This window comes from Ursus americanus, chromosome 25 (assembly GCF_024610735.1).
Source record: "Ursus americanus isolate L20-20 chromosome 25, mUrsAme1.1.p, whole genome shotgun sequence".
In the NCBI taxonomy this organism is placed as follows: Eukaryota; Metazoa; Chordata; class Mammalia; order Carnivora; family Ursidae; genus Ursus; species Ursus americanus.
The window spans coordinates 35,721,851-35,740,303 of NC_142151.1; the positions used below are offsets into that span (position 1 = coordinate 35,721,851).

Here is an 18,453-nt window from a genome sequence, read left to right on the forward strand (position 1 = left end):
GATTTCAGGAAAAGTGTAAGTGTCCGCTCACAGGCAAGCTCTGTGAGTCTCTGCGGAAAGATGGGCTGGACACGGAGCTGAGTGGCACCGGGGGCAAGAAATGCCATTTACAGCAAGGGCTCAGCGCAGCCTGCCCCTCACCTCCCTCCTCGCCAGCGCAGGGAAGTTCCAGCGGCCCGTCAGTGGGCTGGTTCAAAGGCAGCGTTAGGCTGCCCTTTGGAAAGGGCACAGTCCTCGCTTTGCAACTGAGTTGAGATGACCTCATTCTTTTCAGTTACAAATTTTGGCGATTTTGATTCCATGTTATCAGTCGGAGGCCGTGATTCCTTTCAAGTCCAAGTCTAGCTTCTGCCAAATTTCGGTGAAACAGAAGTCTTTCTCGTTCTTTCCAAATAGTATTTTTTTAAAAGCATGCTCATTTCAGATCGAATTAAAATCAAGCTTAGTAGCAAAAAATGTTTGTTCTTCTTTGAATTTGTTTGTCAAAATCCCTTTAAAGTGACATATACAGTAATCTTTCAAAAATTCTCTTTTCCTGCTCACTTTTATCTATAAAAAATAGTAGGTTTGTATCACTGTTATGTATTAATTTTTCATTTTTTCCGAGCCTTTTTAAAATGTATTTTTAAAAATGCAATAAGGATGGTAGTCAATCCTTAACAGCTGAAAAAAATTAGGCACAATTATATATGAAATACATGAGTGCCCTCTCTTGTCCACTTCAAAGTAAAACAGTTTTAGTCATCAAGGAATTTTCTCTCTGTAGTGGCAGGAAACAAAATGAGACCCCTCTAATATAAGCTATTTGTCTTCTTTCTTTGAAAATTGGATGTATAAATGCATGACATATTCCATGAAGAAGAGTGAAACTTATTGGAAGAAAATGAATTTTAAAGTAAACACAACATTTTTTATGAGAAGTTAAAATGCTAGACTTTATTACACAACACTGGTACCAGTTTTCATTTTTCTTTCTTAAGTCTCAGGGGGTATGTTGAATTCAAATTAACCTGGCTTTTAAAATGAGTTTAATTTTCATTTTGACTGAAACGATTGCACTGTAAGCAAGTTCTAATTTCCCAGGATGTTCAAACCTATGAACAATCATATTCTGATTTTCACTTTTTTTTTTTAACAACCTAAGGAAAAGCAACAAATAAGCCAGTTGTTTGGAGCCAGTTATTTTTTTATACTGCTGCTCAGAAATGAAGCCGTATAAAAGGACATGCTATGGTGCCATTACTTTTGAAGAATATTTACTTCCCGTTTCTATAGCCCTACTGTCTTCCCCAAGAAGTCAGTGAGGTGGACAAAATGTACGCAGGTCTTTGTGCCTGGTATGGAAGGCCGACCTGGGGTAGAGATTTCAGGCTAAAAGGATTCTAGATGAGAAGAAATTCACTGACCAGGACTAATATTCATTCTACACTCGATGAGGGTTATGAGGACTGCTCTGCTGCAGTTTCAAGAATCGAGCCATTTCCAGGGCAGTTCCTGGAAAGTTTTGAGTAAGTAAAAAGGACATTGGGCCCGGCTTGGTTGCCTCCTAGAGCCTCGGATGAAATAGTTTCACCATAAATTCTTCACATCCTATGAAATACATTTCCTGAAGGCATGAAGGGAAGTTGTTTTTATTGGAGAGGTTTTTTGAAAGAGCAGCATAGTTTTCTAAATCTAAGAATCTAGAGCCCTCTCAGCTCCCATCCGCCCGGCCTATGGTTTTACATTCCCGTCAAATATGCTGGTTGCCAAATGAGGTATCATAGTGCTACTACCCCTGCGAATGTTGTGATGACTTCCAGCAGGTTGTGGAAAATCCTGCTGAGGAGCAGATCTCTCCAGACTGCACTGAAGAAGAGAGTCCCTCCGTAGCTGGCTGTAGTTGCCATTGGCAGAGTCCAGGATTACATGTTCGAAGATGATGGGATGTTCATTTCCTTCTAGAAATGCTGCTAGTGGTATCACCTGAGTCATTTCAATATTTCACTTCATAAAGAAAACCTGCCAACTATGGTAAGAGTGAGATCACCAGTAGTAGAGGTGAGCCTGCTATTGTGCCATTATCAGGAAAATCCACATCGTGACTAGGGTTGTCTTCACAAGCACCCCGGAAAGCAGAATCGATTATCATTGCCATTTTACCCAGAGTAGTTAAGTAACTTCACCAGTGCACATGGCGAACTCCCCTGGATGGGGCTAGAGTTTGACCTAAGCGGTCCAGCTCCAGAGTCTATGCAATACCTTAGCTCTTCTCCCCACTGAGTTACTCTTTAGGGCTCTGCCCAAACACCACATCCTATCCTGAGCATCGCCTCTCTTCTGAGCTCTCATGACACCATCTTTGGTCTTCCTCTAATGCCAACTAGCGCCTGGTGGTTTTATTGTTTACCCATTATGTCTTTGCTCTCTACCTAAATTGTAAGGTCATCAGGGCAATACTCAAATGTAATTCATTTTTGTAGGAAAGGACACTTACAAATTGGATTGGTAATTCACCAAACAACAATTTAAATAAAGTTATTGGACTGATAAGCTCTCATCGATGTATTCACTCGTTCTACTAATATTTATTAAGATCCAATGATATGGCAGACCTGTTTCTAGGGGGTTCCAGTGATAAGTCAAACTTCAGATGAGCTTCTATGATATAACTAATGGATTAATGGTTCCAAGATCTCGAGTCACAGTCTTCCATTAATGTACCTTTTTAATTAATGGTTAGTTATTAATAGAAAAGTAGTTTGCTGATCAACTTTACATCATTATCGACAGAATAACTCAGAGATTGTCCATTGTATGTAAGGAGCTTCATGAGGAGCATTTTAGTATAAAATTTAGAGGCAGTATAGACAGAAAAATGAAACAAATCATTTATACAATAGTGGTGGACCAACAGTGCAAATAATATAGAATTTTCTGATGTTAGATATGGATAACCACTGGGAAATGAGCTTCAGATGATATTGTAAAAATCTGGCAGAAAGCATGCAGAGACCTGGACCTGGAGAAAAAATGAACCAGGATACAGTACTGTTTCATTCATCCAGTTGCTCGAATATCCTTCTCCATGGTGCAACCTGACTGGGAATTTAACATTATTCCTTTCTGGGTGAAGCTTTTTTTCCCCCCAAAGAACTCTCTTTAAGGTACTATCCAGACCTGATCCTGTTTATCAGATAAAATTAAACTGAACAGTCTCAAGTTGTTTCGACTGCTGATGGATGAGATTTGGAAAATGACAGTCTGGGGTCCATGAGAAATTGGTTATGTTGAGTTGATTATGAGTGTGTGTGGTACACACTTTGATTTCTTCTGCTTGGCCCATCTCAATGGATAACTTCTAGCAAATTGAAATTTGCAAAACAAAATAATCTGACAATTTGTAAGGGTGGGAAAGGATGTTGGTTCATTTCCCTAAAGACTTATCTCATAGAAAAGCCATATATTATATGAAAAAGAAATATAATTCAATATTTCTCTGCCAGAAGAGGCAGCCAAATTTTTTATATTGTTCCAGGAAGAAAAAGTTCTTTCTGCAATTTCCATTTACTCCTTCCTTACCAAGCCTAGAACTTTACTCTTTTGGAGATGGCGATGGTATTGCAACACTTTCAGGAAGTGAAACTTTAAAGTACAAAGAAAAAAATAAAGTACAAAGAAGTTTTATTGCACAACCCCCAACCTCCCTCCTTTTTCTCAGTGGAGACCCATTGTTGTCTTTAGCTTCTCCGCTCTGGGTTTTGGCTTCCTGGTTACCTACATCCTCTGTTTCTGTCTTGTCTGACCCTTCACCGCAACACTGTGGTGTTCGCTGTAATAACAGGTGGGCCAAAATGAGCTCACGCTGATTAACTTAGAGCATGCAATTTCATAGGAATTTTATTATAATTGAGCAATAATTCTTGGATACCTATTTTTTAAATTTATCTGGAAAGCAAATTAGAGTATTTCCCCAAGGCTTCCAATAATATTACCTGTTTTCAGGAATTCTTTTTCATGCTGGTACTCCAAGCTAATGAGCTCAATAGTCTTGATTTAAAAAAAAATGAAAGAGATAGAACTGTTTAAAAGTTATTTTTAGTCCAACTCTGGGTTTATCACTGTAGCAATGTGTCCCTATTTCGCTACCCCAGGGCATCCAAAATAATCAGAGTGGAATGGATAGGAAACTAAATTGAGAAGCAATAATCTGCTAAATACCTCCATTATTTTACCCCCCCCCCCAATCTTCTTTCTATATTTAGGTACAGGAAGGGTAAGCATTTAGTTCTCCCATTCAGTAGTTTACTATGCATTATTTTCTTGTTTGTTTTGTCCTGGATAGGTTGCAAAACGGAATGGCTATTGGGAAAGGTTTCAGGGTGGAGAGGTGAAAAAGAAATATTTATTTGTTCTTATATAGGTATTAAAGTATGCTTTACACATATCCTGTCATTTGATGTTCATAACTAAGCCGTGAGTCAGTTATATTGCCTCTTATAAATGAGCAAACTGAGCTTTTAAGAGGACAATGTATTCCGATCTACTGTTAATAGTTTTTATCTGTTTAAATGCTACAATTCCAAGCAGAGATTTATGCAATAGAAACAGTTTTCTTCTCCATTCTTCCCTCTCCTCAGTTGCTCTCTCATACACATGCAAAGACACACCCTTGTGCACGCACATGCCTAGAAAATTATAGACTTATAGCACAAGTCTCAGGAAAGCCTACCATCCTGAAATGGAAATGCAGTTAAGCATCTCAATTTGTAACCCCTAATAGAGCAGTTGAACTCCCAATGTGACTAACAATTAACTTCCCCAAATGGTATTTCTTCACCCCTCACACTAGGCGTTGTTCTGCTATTCCTCGCGTTCCACGGAGCCATCCCTACCCTTCTCACATCATCAGTTCTTCAAATGTGTTGTCCCAGCCAGGTTTGATGATTTTCCTATGGATTCTACTAATAAGTCAAGTCAAGCAGGCCTGGCCTTGGGGAAAATGATGGTAACCCGCTCCGCACAGTGTAAGCCCAGTCGATGACAGAACAGAACATTTGCTTTCTTTCCTTTGTTCGTTTTGTTATTTCTCCAGCAATCCAATGAGCTCTTTCTTTCCTAATTTGCTTTCTGCTCAGTGGCTTATCAACATCGTCTCTTTCAAATGGCACAGATCAAACAACACTAGGTTGTTGTCAAGAGACAATAAAGTTAAATCATTTGGGGAGAAGGTAAAAATAGTTCTCACTAAATCTCTGCTGGGCTTTGGAGAAAACTAAAATATGCTCATTTTTCTCTCAAATTGGCTGGCTTCATTCTTCATTTCTAGCATGACAGTAAAGTGCATTATTATTATTATTATTATTATTATTATTATTATTATTATTATTTTATCCTCAGCATAGCGGTGTTCAGTTAAAGCAGAGCATCCTTACTCAAAATTTTCCCCTCCTGGACGAAGATAAACAAACCAACATGCTTTGTCAGTATGGCTTTTTCTCCACCAAGATAGTCCTCAGCTCGGTTCTATGTGAATGTTATTAAACTCCGCATTACACAGCATGTGTGTGTGGGTACTGAGCCCAGAACTGCTTGACAGCTAATGAATAAACATATACTTTATTTCTAGCAAGTCTTTTTCTAACAATACGGTGCCTGAATACTTTTTGGCAAAAAGACCCATTTATTTTGTTTAAAAAACACATATGCTCACATGGAAACGCAAGTAAACCAGGCAGAGTGTCACTCCAATTCTTGAGTCTGTAAGTAAGTCGATGTCTGATTATTTTGCCTGAAGAATGTCAGAGGGACTCAGTCCTGCTCAGCTCAGAGAAAACACGGCTGCAGCGCTTTCCGCTCCAGTCCTGCCGCTCAAGAGCCTGGTGTCACTTACCCATCTCAGGCACTCTCCAGAATGCCTGTCTCTTTTTCAAAACACAAGGACTTGTGAATACAAAGTTCAAAGGGCTTTTCAAAGCACAGCCAATATAGCCTTATTGGGAAAGAGAAACACAGTTAAAAAAATTCTAACAAAGACAGCCGGTATGCCTAACCTAGAGCTTCGAGCTAGAATTTCCATCCCTTCTCTGTGTGTGTAAGCATCTTTCTTTGTATTACTCATTGGCTTACATTATTTTACTGCTTCCGAAACACATATGTGCCTAGATTAAAGAGTTCACCTTCTTTTAGCATCCTGGTAAAATAAAAGATTACTTTTTTTTTTCCTATCTCACAATTACTGAATTTTTTCTCCACGTTTCTTTAATTTATCTGGGGGATCTCAGGCAGCTGATAGCCAAAGCACAGAAAGCTACTCACTAAGTGTAAGGCATGAAGTTTATGCATTCATATGGTGTATGGGGAGCTAATAAAACTAGAACGGCAAGTGTGATATAAATATTACATCTATGAGGAATTTTCAAAAACCAAGACTACTTCTAACCACACCATCGTCTCTCCTGGTTTACCAAAATAAGAGGAACTATTTTGGTAACAACAGCTTTTATGGATGGCTGAAACTTACATCACCTACCAAGTACAATGCAGCATTTGAGAGCCGAATCCCTGAAAGGATGAGGACCTGCTCCGAAGGAAATCCAGGGCAGTCGTGGCTGGTGACCGTTTCATCGACAATGTCCTGGGCTCATCTTTGCATCATCACCTTGGCACTGGACCTGTGATTAACAGCCGGTCAGCCTGGGACTGTGAGCCTCTTAAATGAACTCTGAGCTTTAGAACAAAGCTATCATTCTAAGGAGTCGTTTAGTGTGTTCTAATGAACTGAAGGAAGGCAGAAAGTAAAGGCAGGGAGACACAGGCACTCTGCTGGAAAGCACGGTCATTAAAAATAATGAGCAGTCTTTCACTTCCTTCTTTTTATTAACTTTCTGCAAAGGACAACCCAACACTTTATTATTTAGCACAGTCTCCACTTTTACTAATATCCGTTAGCAGATGGCTACGAATTTTTCCACAACATGCTCCATAATACTTAGAACCACCCTGGAAAACACTCAGGGTCTTTTCCTTTCCCTTTTTTGTTTTGTACATCTTAGAATTGGCTTTTCCAATTACTGCCTCTAAGCTAAACAAAAACTTGCCATCCGTCTCTACTTCTAAAAAAAACACAAAGGTAGCATTTTAAGGGGAGAGTTGAAAGCAGAGAGCAAGGACAAAGAAAAAGACTTCAAATTCTCATCCTAAAATACTATTTGTTCCAAACTTCTCCTTCCAGTTGCCCGTGCAGTGCTAATTTATGTCTAGGAATCTCTAGGAATGGTGTCAACACTTAATTGCTGGCACCCTTTTGTATTCAGAATTCTGATAGGAGAAGAGAAGGCTGAATGAACCGGATGGTTGGTAAAAGGCCAGAATTTTAGTCTGGAAGAGATTTCTAGAATGAATGATGAAGCTAACCACTCTGAGTTAGTACTTTGTTCCCTTGGAGAACTGCTGCCTTAGTGCCAAATAGCAGAGCTGAACTCTGATCTTTTTCCCTTGTAGTTAATAACTTAAGCCAAGCTTGTGATCAAAGGGAAGGAAGCACAACAGCTGAGACCCAGGGAAATTGCTGGCTTGACCAGAAGTCTCTGTGACTTGTGGGTCCAAGTGACCTATTCTATTAAGCAGAGAGTGAAAGAGGAAGTAGTATTTGAACACCTATTATGTATCGCGCACGTGCCAGGTACTTCATTTATGCTATTTATGCTATTTCATTTAGTCCTCACACTTACCCCCAAGGAATCGGCTTTTTTATCCATGAGTGATATATAGAAAAGTTAGGATTCACCCATCCATTCATTCCTTCATTCATTCAACAAATATTTATTGCACAATATAGCCATGTTCTAGGTGTCACGCTGGATGCTGGAGATACAATGACAAATGAGACACAGTGCTTGCCTTCACAGAGCTCACAGTTTAATGGAGATGATGGATATTGCATAAATATTCAGAAGCCTGATGAGCATTACAGAAGGGGTAGCAGGGGCTTAAGCAGGTGTAGAGAAGAGACGATTCACTCAACTATTCAACACACGATTATCGGAAGCCCACAAGAAGCACTAATTTTGAAGTTTACTGAAAATGTTTATCTTGCTCTTCTGGGAATGTTCTATATCCGTGTTAATACATAGACATGTAACTATTGAATTCCATGTAACTAAGGGACTGAATTTTTTATTTTATCTAATTTTAATTAATTTAAAATTTAATTCTAATAGTGATACAGGGTTGGTAGCTACCATATTTGACAGCATAGAATTCCCATGGCCCTGAGAGTATTCTGAAACTTGTCCCCTCTACCATTGCCTTTGGAGAGATTTGGTATGAATCAGTCTAGGAAGCTCCAGGAATTTGTTTCTGCTGTAGTTATACTGAGACTCTCTCCAATTTACAGGAGCCTTATATTTCTGGGGTGGCTCCAAGGAAGATATAAAGTAGCTTTAAGAAACCAGCTCCAATATACACTCCAACTAGACTCAACCCCGAATAGATCTGGATGGGTTCTTATAACAAAGTATTTTACTGGGGTTAGTCAATCTAGAAATATTCCAGCATTGGATCATTTCAAGCAAGTGCAGAGTCCCAGGTTACCTTGCGACCCATCAGATATGGTGGGTTCCAAGCTCTGCTTTAGTCCCAATTAGAGGAAGAGATGAAAAGGCTGATTGATTTCTGGTTATCTCAGTGACATAACAGGGAAGAGGATTCAAGTCTTCCCCAAGGTCAGAGCAGTAATTGTAGGAAACGTCACATACGTGTACAAAAAGGTAAACACGGGCGCATACATACTCACAGGCAGGCACATACACACACTTGCCTTTGGGTGCTGGTGTCTCTGTCGGAGCTGGTGATATATTCCAGACATGGCTATTGCGTTGAGAGTTCTAATCAAGAACTCAAGCAGAAGGGTGGTTTAAGCCTGAATAGAAACGGAACAGAAAATGCTTTAGATCCTTTTGCCAAAGCACCTAACTTATTATCTGAACTTGTTTTAGGTTAAAAAGATGCTGTCTATCAAGCAATAAATAAAATCAGTCCTGCCAGATACTTAATAAAATTTACTACATCTCTGCTGACTTAAGCTCCCACATTTGATCGGTCTTTGGCTTCAGAGACATATTCTCTTAGCTCCAGACTACTTCTTAGAATAGCATACAGTCAGATATACTTCATATTGCCTCTTGGATGGAAAGAGCTATTTGTCTGTCTCTACCAAATGCCATCTTCTCAGCCAGCCACTTGACCTCACACCACCCTCCCCCCACCAACTATGAGACGAGGCACCATGCTTCTGACATTACTGCACTTTATTATTCATCGGGCCGTGACTGACAGACTCCTGCCTCCAGGCTCGCCGTGCAATCTGGCAGCCACATCAGGAAGCAACAGGAATCAGAGTCACAATTATCTCTTGCTTTATTCTTACAGAAAGGAAAGGAGTCAGACCATTAAAAATATGATACATTGTATTTTAGTATGCTTGCTAGTTGCCAATTATCTTCTCAGAAACTGGTCTTATGTAAGCACTATTGCGCAGTAAATTAGCTTGGTGCATGACTGACCTCAGATCACTTCATGAGATAGTAGCAATAAAAGCTTCCATTTATTGAAAGCCAATAATGTGCTAAGATATTTATTACACACGTTCATCACCATATTCAGTTTTTACAACAACCCATAAAATAGGAACAATTATTCCACTTTTTCAGGTGAAGAAACACAATATCCATGAGGCAACACAACTCGTGTAAGATCACACAGTTTGAAAGTCACAAACCCATCAACTCCTGTCTAACCCCGTGCTCTTCCATTTCACCAGCCTCCTTTCCTGTGAGTAAGGTCCTTGGGAGGAGGGAGGTAGAAATGAAAGGGACAGACGAGAGGGGAAGGATGCCAAGTTATCTCATTTCTTTAAGTTAGTAGAAAGTCATAAAATGGCTGTCTTTCAATATATGTCCCTTACCTTTGCCTAGCACAATAAGGTATTTATTGAATGAGACACATTTTTAAAAATCTGTTCTCAAATGTTCATCTGAAATATATTTTTGGGCATGTATTATATGCAAGCATTGTGATAAGTACTAGAATACTGGGGAAAACAAGAAAGGAAATGTCCTAGCCTTTGAGTGCTTATATTCTGGTCGAGAAATCAGAAAAACTAAGCAGACCAATGAACAATATAATTCCAGATGGTGCTGAAAGATGTGAAGAAAGTAGAACAGAGTGATGTGATCTGAGGCCCTGGAGTGACTTTGAGGGGCAGGAGTGCTAATTGAGGTGGAGTGCTCAGGGATTGCTCGCCAGGGAGATGGCCTTTGAGCTAAAAGCTGAATGCCAAAAAAAAAAAAAAGCATCAAGATGTATGCAAATCTTGATGTGTCAAGGACAGTATGCTCCTGCAGGGACATTCTACTGCAGGGACAGTGGGGGAGGGGTGGAATCAAGATGCTGCCTGGAGTTTGGTTTTACCCACTGGGTAGGACACTGGCCATCACAGAGACTGGAAAACTTGGAGGAAGCAAATGGTGTGAGGGAAGAACAAGCTCTATTTAATTTATAAAAATTACTGTAACGCTTACTTTTACCAGGTAGACTGAAAAAAGATCTTAACTCTGGTGATTTTATATGAAGATTTTATACATTTAGTGAATCCATCAGATATTTCCACTTGAAACAAAAAAACACAAGAAATGTTTATAATTACTCTTTTATAATTAGCTCTATTTTGAAGTTTGCCAAAAGGTACAAACTTCCAGTTACAAATAAATAAGTCGTTGAGATGTAATGTCCACCATTGTGTCTTTAGTTAATAATACTGTATTGAATACTTAAAAGTTGCTAAGAGGGACACCTAAGTGGCTCAGTCCATTTAGCATCTGAGCCTTTGGCTCAGGTCATGATCCCAGGGTTCTGGGATCAAGTCCTGCATTGGGCGCCCTGCTTGGTGGGGAGTCTGCTTCTTCCTCTGCCTGCCACTCCCCCTGCTTGTGCTTGCTCTCTCCTCCCCCCTCTCTCTCTTTCTCCTTCTCCGACAAATAAATAAATAAAATATTTTTTTAAAAAATAAAAATTGCTAAGAAGGAAAATTTTAAAAGTCTTTATCACAGGAAAAAGAATTTGTAACTATGTAAAGTGACAGATGTTAACTAGACTTATTGTGGTGATCTTTCGCAATATATACAAATATCAAATCATTATGTAGTACACTTGAAACTAATAAATTGTTACACGTCGATTATAAATCAATTAAAAGATTAGTTCTACTTTACCAATTTTAATAAAAATTGGAAATCTTTGGAAATGTCATTTTCACTTTTCAGACTCTCTAGAGTATTTTTTAACTACTCAATAGTATTCCTGAACATGGTTTGTTTGTTTTTTTTTTTAAGATTCATTTGCTTATTTATTTGAGAGACAGCGTGGCTCACTTGCGCCAGTGACAAGAGGAGGTGGGGGTGGGGAGGGATAGCAGGAGGGAGAGAATCCCAAGCAGACTCCCCACTGAGCACTGAGCCCAACGCGGGGCTCAGTCTCAGGACCCTAAGATCATGACCTGACCCAAAATCAGGAGTTGGACACTTAACCGACTAAACCACCCAGGCACCCCCGTGAACATGTTTTTAAAAGTAAGTTTGTGTTCAATCAAAATTCAGTTTTTTTGTTGGATCCACTCAAAAAGGTACATAAAGGTTCATAAGAAAATTCTTTTTTTCATGCGCCTATATTTCTTAGACTCAAAGAAGATTATGAATTAGTAAAATCTTTCATTTAAAAATACAATGACTTATAAAGTCAGTTCTGGAAGACACAATATCATACCTACATCATTACAATGTAATAATTACACCATAGATAGCAAGAAAGAGAATCATCTATCCTCTGTGGGGAAAGAAGTCAAATCTCTTAACCCAGTCTTGGAAGACAATGTTTCCTTAGCAGCCAAATGTTGTGGTTGTGGGAAAGGCATTCTGGGCCAACACAGACACAAAAGCTTAAATTTGGGGGGAACACAAGCTGCCACATAATTTAATCTTCTCCAGGAATATGGACCTTAAAAGAAAAAGAAATCATTTGAAAGCCTTGGGATCTACTTTCTTAAAGTTTTGTTGAGTTTTATCAAAGCTCCTTTTCTTTCCTATATTTAAAACTACTTCAGAACATCAGAAATGATAGCAGAATTTTAAAGGTAGATTGACTATTTAGTCATTACTTATTCCTTTAAAACTATTCCAAAGATATTATTTGATAATTATAAACTTAATTATCTACATATTTGGAGAGATATTCATTTGTTTGTCAGCGTTCTGATAGTTTTATAGACAGAACAGATGACAATTGGCTGAAGATTTTATTTTTTTACTTTTTTAAAAGATTTTATGTATTTATTTGAGAGCACACGGGGGCAGGGTTGGTGAGGGCAAAAGGAGCAGCAGACTCCCCACCGAGCAGGGAGCCCAGGACCCTGACATCAAGACCTGAGCCAAAGGCAGAAACTTACCCAGGTGAGCCACCCAGGCACCCCTGAAATTTTTAATTAAGTATTTTAGATTTATGCAATACTATCCTCTCTAATTATATCATTTTTTAATATAAATGCCTTGTCATTGTAATTTTTCATGTACTTGGGGATTCTGCAAGTGAAAAGACATTCAAATGCAAACTTAATTTGAATATAAAGTATATCTTAACTAGTTTCCTGATCTAATGATTCAATCTCCCTAAGTTACTAAGAATACTGATTCTATTTAAGGATAATTATAAAACCTAAATAATTTAAAGCCTGTATGACTTGGTCAATTTCTGCTGGCTAGTAATTATAAAAATTAAAAGTATGTATTTGCTAATGATAGTGGTCTAGATAAATTCTCGTTTTCCTTCTGTACTTAGATTTAGCTGGTAGCCATTGTTTATAGAGTTTGATGATTTCTCGTTATTCTAATTGTGAAAGCAGTAGAGTATGCAAATTAGCAGAAAAATCTCCTACTGACAAACGATGCAAATGAAACATCAGGTGAGTGGATATATTCTTTCGTGTCATTAATCAGTTGATTAAACTGTCCTAAAATGCAAACTGACAGGGCTGACCCCACCTTTCAAGGCTCCAAAGAATCATTTATGTTGCCAATCATGTCACCAAGACAAGAAACGCATGTGCTGCGTGTTTCCTTTGAAAAGCCTGGAGGCTTTTCCTTACCCTGGCGAAGACCCCATACTATAGCTTATCTATAATAGTATTTATAATAATAGCATTAGAATCCCAAAGCAAAACCTGGGGTCAGTAAGCTGCTCCACACGGACACGACAGTAGATGAGTTTTCCAGACAACACTTCGGAGGAAGAAGACCTGTAGGAAAAGAAAGGGAAGGATTTCAAGCATTGTTTATTTTCTTTTTTAACTTGGCTTTTCTACACTCCTTCTTCTAAGACGCCATTTGTACATACAAATCACTTTAGTTTATTTTTAAAACCCACACAGAGAGATATTGTTTTGTTGTGGTTGCATCCTAGTCAGTAGAAGCCCAAAGCCTCCCATCGTGAGAGGAAATGAAGCCTGGCTGAGTCTTTAAGAGGCCTCGGTATACATGTGGCTCCTTTCATCTCAGGCTTGTAATTGCTGTGATTCAGCCCCAAGCCTATTTCCAAAGGTAGCCTACTGAGAAAATGCTCAGTATCTAACCCAAGATACATTAAAGAAGTTTGGTTCCACAAATGAAGCAAAGATTGAATTTACCTTAACAAGCAAAAGGACAAAGTCACTTCCCTCTTCATCTGAAGCTGTCCGTTGTCCCAGTAAAACTGTATTGCTGAAGTCATCCCCCTACTTGGAAAACCAAGGCACTTTGATAAAACACAACATCAAGACAGATCAGATCCCAGAGCTTCCAAATGAATTTTTTTGAAGGTGCCCGTACCCGGAAGAGCTTGCGTTGTAGCTTCCGTTCTCTCAGGAGTGGCTATTGGCCCACAATGCCCGTTCCACAGTCCTCGCACTTGCCTGAGAAGGAAATGCTTTTCTTCCAACACTGGACTAAGAGTATCCTCAAATCTGGTTCCCTTCTCCCAAAGGGTAGAGGGTTGCCTTCCTTCTCACTACCGTTGCAGCAAGAGATTGCTAGGGTGTGTTACGGTTTTGCAACCTGGCCTCCAGATGAGTCGAGGCTGTCAATTCCCTGAGGGTTGGGTCATTCTCGTGCCCTTTGCATCCTTGGCACATAGCACGTGCCAGACCCGAACAGAAATGTCATGAACCGAGGAAGCATGATCTGACCATGTGTTGAAATTTAGACGCAGAAAACTGGATCCCTCCAATGCTGATTCTAATCTCTTTGGGTGGTGATCCATTCTCTGCCACTATCAAGTGTCTCCCCTGAATGGGGGCATTTAACCACTTCAGAACTGCAGACGTTCCTCAGAAACAGAAGAGGAAACTAACAGTTAAAGAAATTGAACTGAAGAAGGAGGGAACGATATTATTAAACAAAAAAGAGTAAAATCTTTTTTTCCCCCCGAGATTTTATTTATTTGTTTTTGAGAGAGAGTGAGAAAGCACGAGTGGAAGGCAGAGGCACAGGGAGAGGGAGAAGCAGGCTCCCCACTGAGCAGGGAGCCCCATGCGGGGCTTGATCCCAGGACCCCGGCACCATGATGTGAGCCGAAGATAGACGTCCAACAGACTGAGCCACCCAGGAGTCCCTAATATAAAATATCTTTATAAACTATCAGCTCTTATACTGTCATTTTTAGAATATCTGACAAGGCTAGCAGATTTCCCCACCTTCCTTTATTTTTTTTTGGGCACTGCACTTGCAGATTGCCTAGAAAACAACATTTTGGGTTATTTGGGAGAGATTATTCCAACCTTCTTTGTAGAAATATATTTTAAGAATCTATGTGGGACATTGCTATCCTTGTACCGTGGTCTCTCTAATGCCTATACTTGCCTATAATTAAACATATTTAACAACTGGAAATAAAAATTTAATATAGAAGCAATTGCTAAATCAAAAATATTTGAAATCCTTCTTATTTTTGGAATAAACCAAGGTACAGATAACAGAGAATTGCTGACTAAGTGATATGAGTCATTGTGCCCATAGATCATCAAAGCATTCTAATAATTCCAATCATTCGTTGAATTTTAGGAATTACTGGCGTGCTCTTTTGTTTGATGTCCTTGTTACTAGTTCGAGGATGCTTCTCTCTGAACTACAACTGGACACAGGAAGCCTGATCTCTCCCCATGAAATTGGTAGTATTAGTTTCCTACTGGTACTGCGGTGCTGCTGGTGAGAGGCTGGGTGCTCTGAGTCTATATCCAGACACCTGACCCAGCCAGCGTCACTCACTCGTCTGCCCTGTTACGTGCCTTGCCGCCCTCATCAACTCTGGGCCACTCCAGAGCAGGGGATGAATGACGTAGATGTTTCTGTCATTGGCCATCTCAGTCCATTCTGCAGCTGCTGAGTCGCCCTCACCTGCAGGCACTAAACACCTGGGCTCAGGATCCTAAATCATCTACCATCTGGTACAGAAGCCCTTATTTCACCGCTCGTGTGGCCAGCGTGTTTGCAGAGGTGCTTGGCAGCTGAACGGCAGCACTGACCAGAAGGCTCTGGTCTTCATAGGTAACTAAATGATGAAAATCTGATTTTCTTAAATTAGCCAAGTAATCATCTAGAGCCTGCCTGATAATTTCTAGAAACTTGGCTTTGACACCCATGAACATCAAATGAAAAGGTGAAATAGACAACTGCTTACACTGTCCAATTTCCATGAATCAAATAAGGAGTGCTTAGTACAAAGCAAGAAATAGCTATAGTTTATCTCATTTAATCCTTCTATCATCTCTGTTTTGAGATATTATTATGATCATTTTGTAGGTGGGAAAACTGAAGCACAGAAAAGTTGGCAAAATTGCCCAAGGAACAGTACTCTGGAAGGGGAAAGGCAGAATTAAAATCCTCATGACATGTCTTCAGAGTCTGTGCTTTTAACCACTGGGCTCTACTGTCTTCCTAGTAAGTCAAGTCATTCTCTCTAAACGACCAGCTGTGTACGGTGAAATGCACAGCACTGTGGTCTGAGTTCTGCTCTCATCACTTACAGGCTGAAACTTTAGCAGAGCTATATTGCATCACTGTAAACTTCCATTTTCTCACCTCTAAACTGGAAAGCATAAAACTTTCTTCGAAACAGTTCTTATGAGAGTTAGATACGATAATACATAATGTAATTCTGTTGTACCTGGAACATGAGACGTCTTTGATGGATATCAGTTCTGTAGTCTAAATACAATGCCTCTCAGCCCTGTGAAAGCAATTGGCCAGATCTGGTTCCTTGACATAATCATAATGACAACCATTCTCTAACTACTACGTACTCAAGCTTCATAATGCGGCAGGCACTGGTCTTAATCTTTCACTCACATTGATTCATTTGATCTTAATTACCTTCAATATGCATGAGATGTTATTATTATTATCATCCCCATTGTACAGGTGAGGAAATAGGAGCAAGAAAATGAAGAAACTTGCCCCAGGTCACCCACAGAGAGTGAGTGCTAGGGCCTGGATTTTCACACAGACAGTCTGGCTCCAGGGTCTGTGCTCTTAGCCATTCTGTTCATTCTTAGCATTTACTAGGGTTTCAATAAATATTTGTAGAAAGAATGTATAATTCCAGAAATTGCACGATTATTATTTCTCTCGTTAGCTTTATGCCTTCCAATCCTTAAGTAATATGAATCCTAATGGTAGACTGTTACGATTTTTTGACTCAAACTCATGAATTTGTTTATGGATCCCATAAGGATAACAAACTTTGATAGAAGAGAGAGAAAATTACAAACAACAACAAATATGACTATTAGAGACCCATTTAAGAATCTGTATTAAGACATGAGATCCCAAACTTGGGTTCCAAATTTTCAGCAAATGGGTAAAAGAAAGCACAAATCAGAAAATAATTGAATTGCCCTCCATCTTTTGGTCTGGATTGTCTCAGGAATGAATCAAATTATTATAAATAATTCTTAAAGTCTTCATTGTTCAAGTTAGCCACCTGAAAACTGTTAGATACAAATACTAATAAACCTAGTTCTTCCTAAATATAAAAACCCACTGTTTACCATGGTTCTTCAATCTCTGTTGGTGCTTTTGAGGACTTACACAAAAAAGTATAAGTCCAAAAAAAACTCCTAAATATCTTCAATGATTTTTAAGAGATAAAGCTTCCCTGGTTAGATCTATTTTCTCCGTCTTATTGATATTATCAGTGAAATCATTCCATGCATTGAATTTGCCACTAAATTTCCTCACATTTACTGTGTTGGGAAACCATAACCTGACAAATGGGAATTGATTTTAACTATATTATACTTTATGGTGGTAAGAATTCCTTTTAGACCTGAGAGGTTGTCTAATTGACCAAAGTCACATAACTAGTACTTTCTGAGGCTAGAGTAATCTCAAGGCTATCTCAGCCTAACGCGGGAGGACTAAGTACTCCACATGTGTCTAAATGAAAGACTATCCAAAAAGCGTCTGTGGAAAAGGAAAGGATCTGAAGACTGTCAAACCTTAACAAACTAATAACCCAGAATGTCGGCACACATCAATTTTTGAAGCAAAACTTCTTCAGGAGAGATGTAGGCAATGCTCATTTCTTTAGGTCCAATTTTGAACTCTTGGGTGAAAAATAACCATTTTGGACTTGTTTGAGAATTAACAAATGAGAAATCAAGTACAACCTATTTTGAGCTTCAGACATGCTTTCAAGTGGAAAATTCAGAAGTCGTTTAGAAAGACAAATTACACACTGGTACGATCTCGGGTTCTGGAGTCAGACCATCCTAGGATAAGTCTTGCTTCTATCTTTATTGAATTTCCTCTTAGGTCTCTTCGTCTTTAGAGGACTGTTGTAAAAATGAAATCAAGTAACACAAGTAAAGTGCTGAATACAGTGCTTGGCTGAAAATTCTCCAACCCTCCCCAAACCTCCCATCTGCCAGCTGTTTGACATTGGGCAATCCACATACTTCTCTATGGCTCAGTTTCAATTCTTATGTAAAAATAGGAAATACAATACAAATTTTAAGGGTTTGTTATAAGAATTAGGAAACACAAAATTTCTGAGATTTAGAAGGGACTTAATAAGTGGTGATTGTGATTAGTATTAAGCAAGTCTCAATTTTGCAACACAGACTGTGCATGTAAATAGTGTGTCGTGTTTCAATTTTACTCTACAATTTTTAACAGAGCTCTCGCAAGGCTAAAATCCAGCAAGGAAAAGTGAACTTGTGCCTCTGCAATGTTGGTGTGTATTCGAATGAGGAAAATAGTTAAATAAATCCTGTTATTTTCGCTTAAATTGGTTCAGAAGCAGGCAGAGTACAGTCCTAGACTAGGAGCTGTTTTTGAAGGTCAGTCATCCAAACGATTCCTTTAAAAGTATCTGCAAAAACTCCACATT

At 39.1% G+C, this 18,453-nt stretch overlaps 2 long non-coding RNA genes across 2 annotated transcripts; both read right to left on the reverse strand.

The window, feature by feature from the left end:
- Positions 1 to 5,639: 5,639 nt before the first annotated feature.
- LOC148107803 (uncharacterized) lies at positions 5,640 to 6,735 on the reverse strand. The gene is made up of 2 exons (XR_015721669.1): positions 6,512 to 6,735; positions 5,640 to 5,971 (listed from the first exon to the last, which is right to left on the reverse strand). It is a non-coding gene; the product is annotated as an uncharacterized LOC148107803 (long non-coding RNA).
- Positions 6,736 to 8,799: 2,064 nt separating this feature from the next.
- On the reverse strand, positions 8,800 to 14,390 carry LOC123794659 (uncharacterized). The gene is made up of 3 exons (XR_015721573.1): positions 13,715 to 14,390; positions 13,253 to 13,327; positions 8,800 to 8,902 (listed from the first exon to the last, which is right to left on the reverse strand). It is a non-coding gene; the product is annotated as an uncharacterized LOC123794659 (long non-coding RNA).
- Positions 14,391 to 18,453: the final 4,063 nt, after the last annotated feature.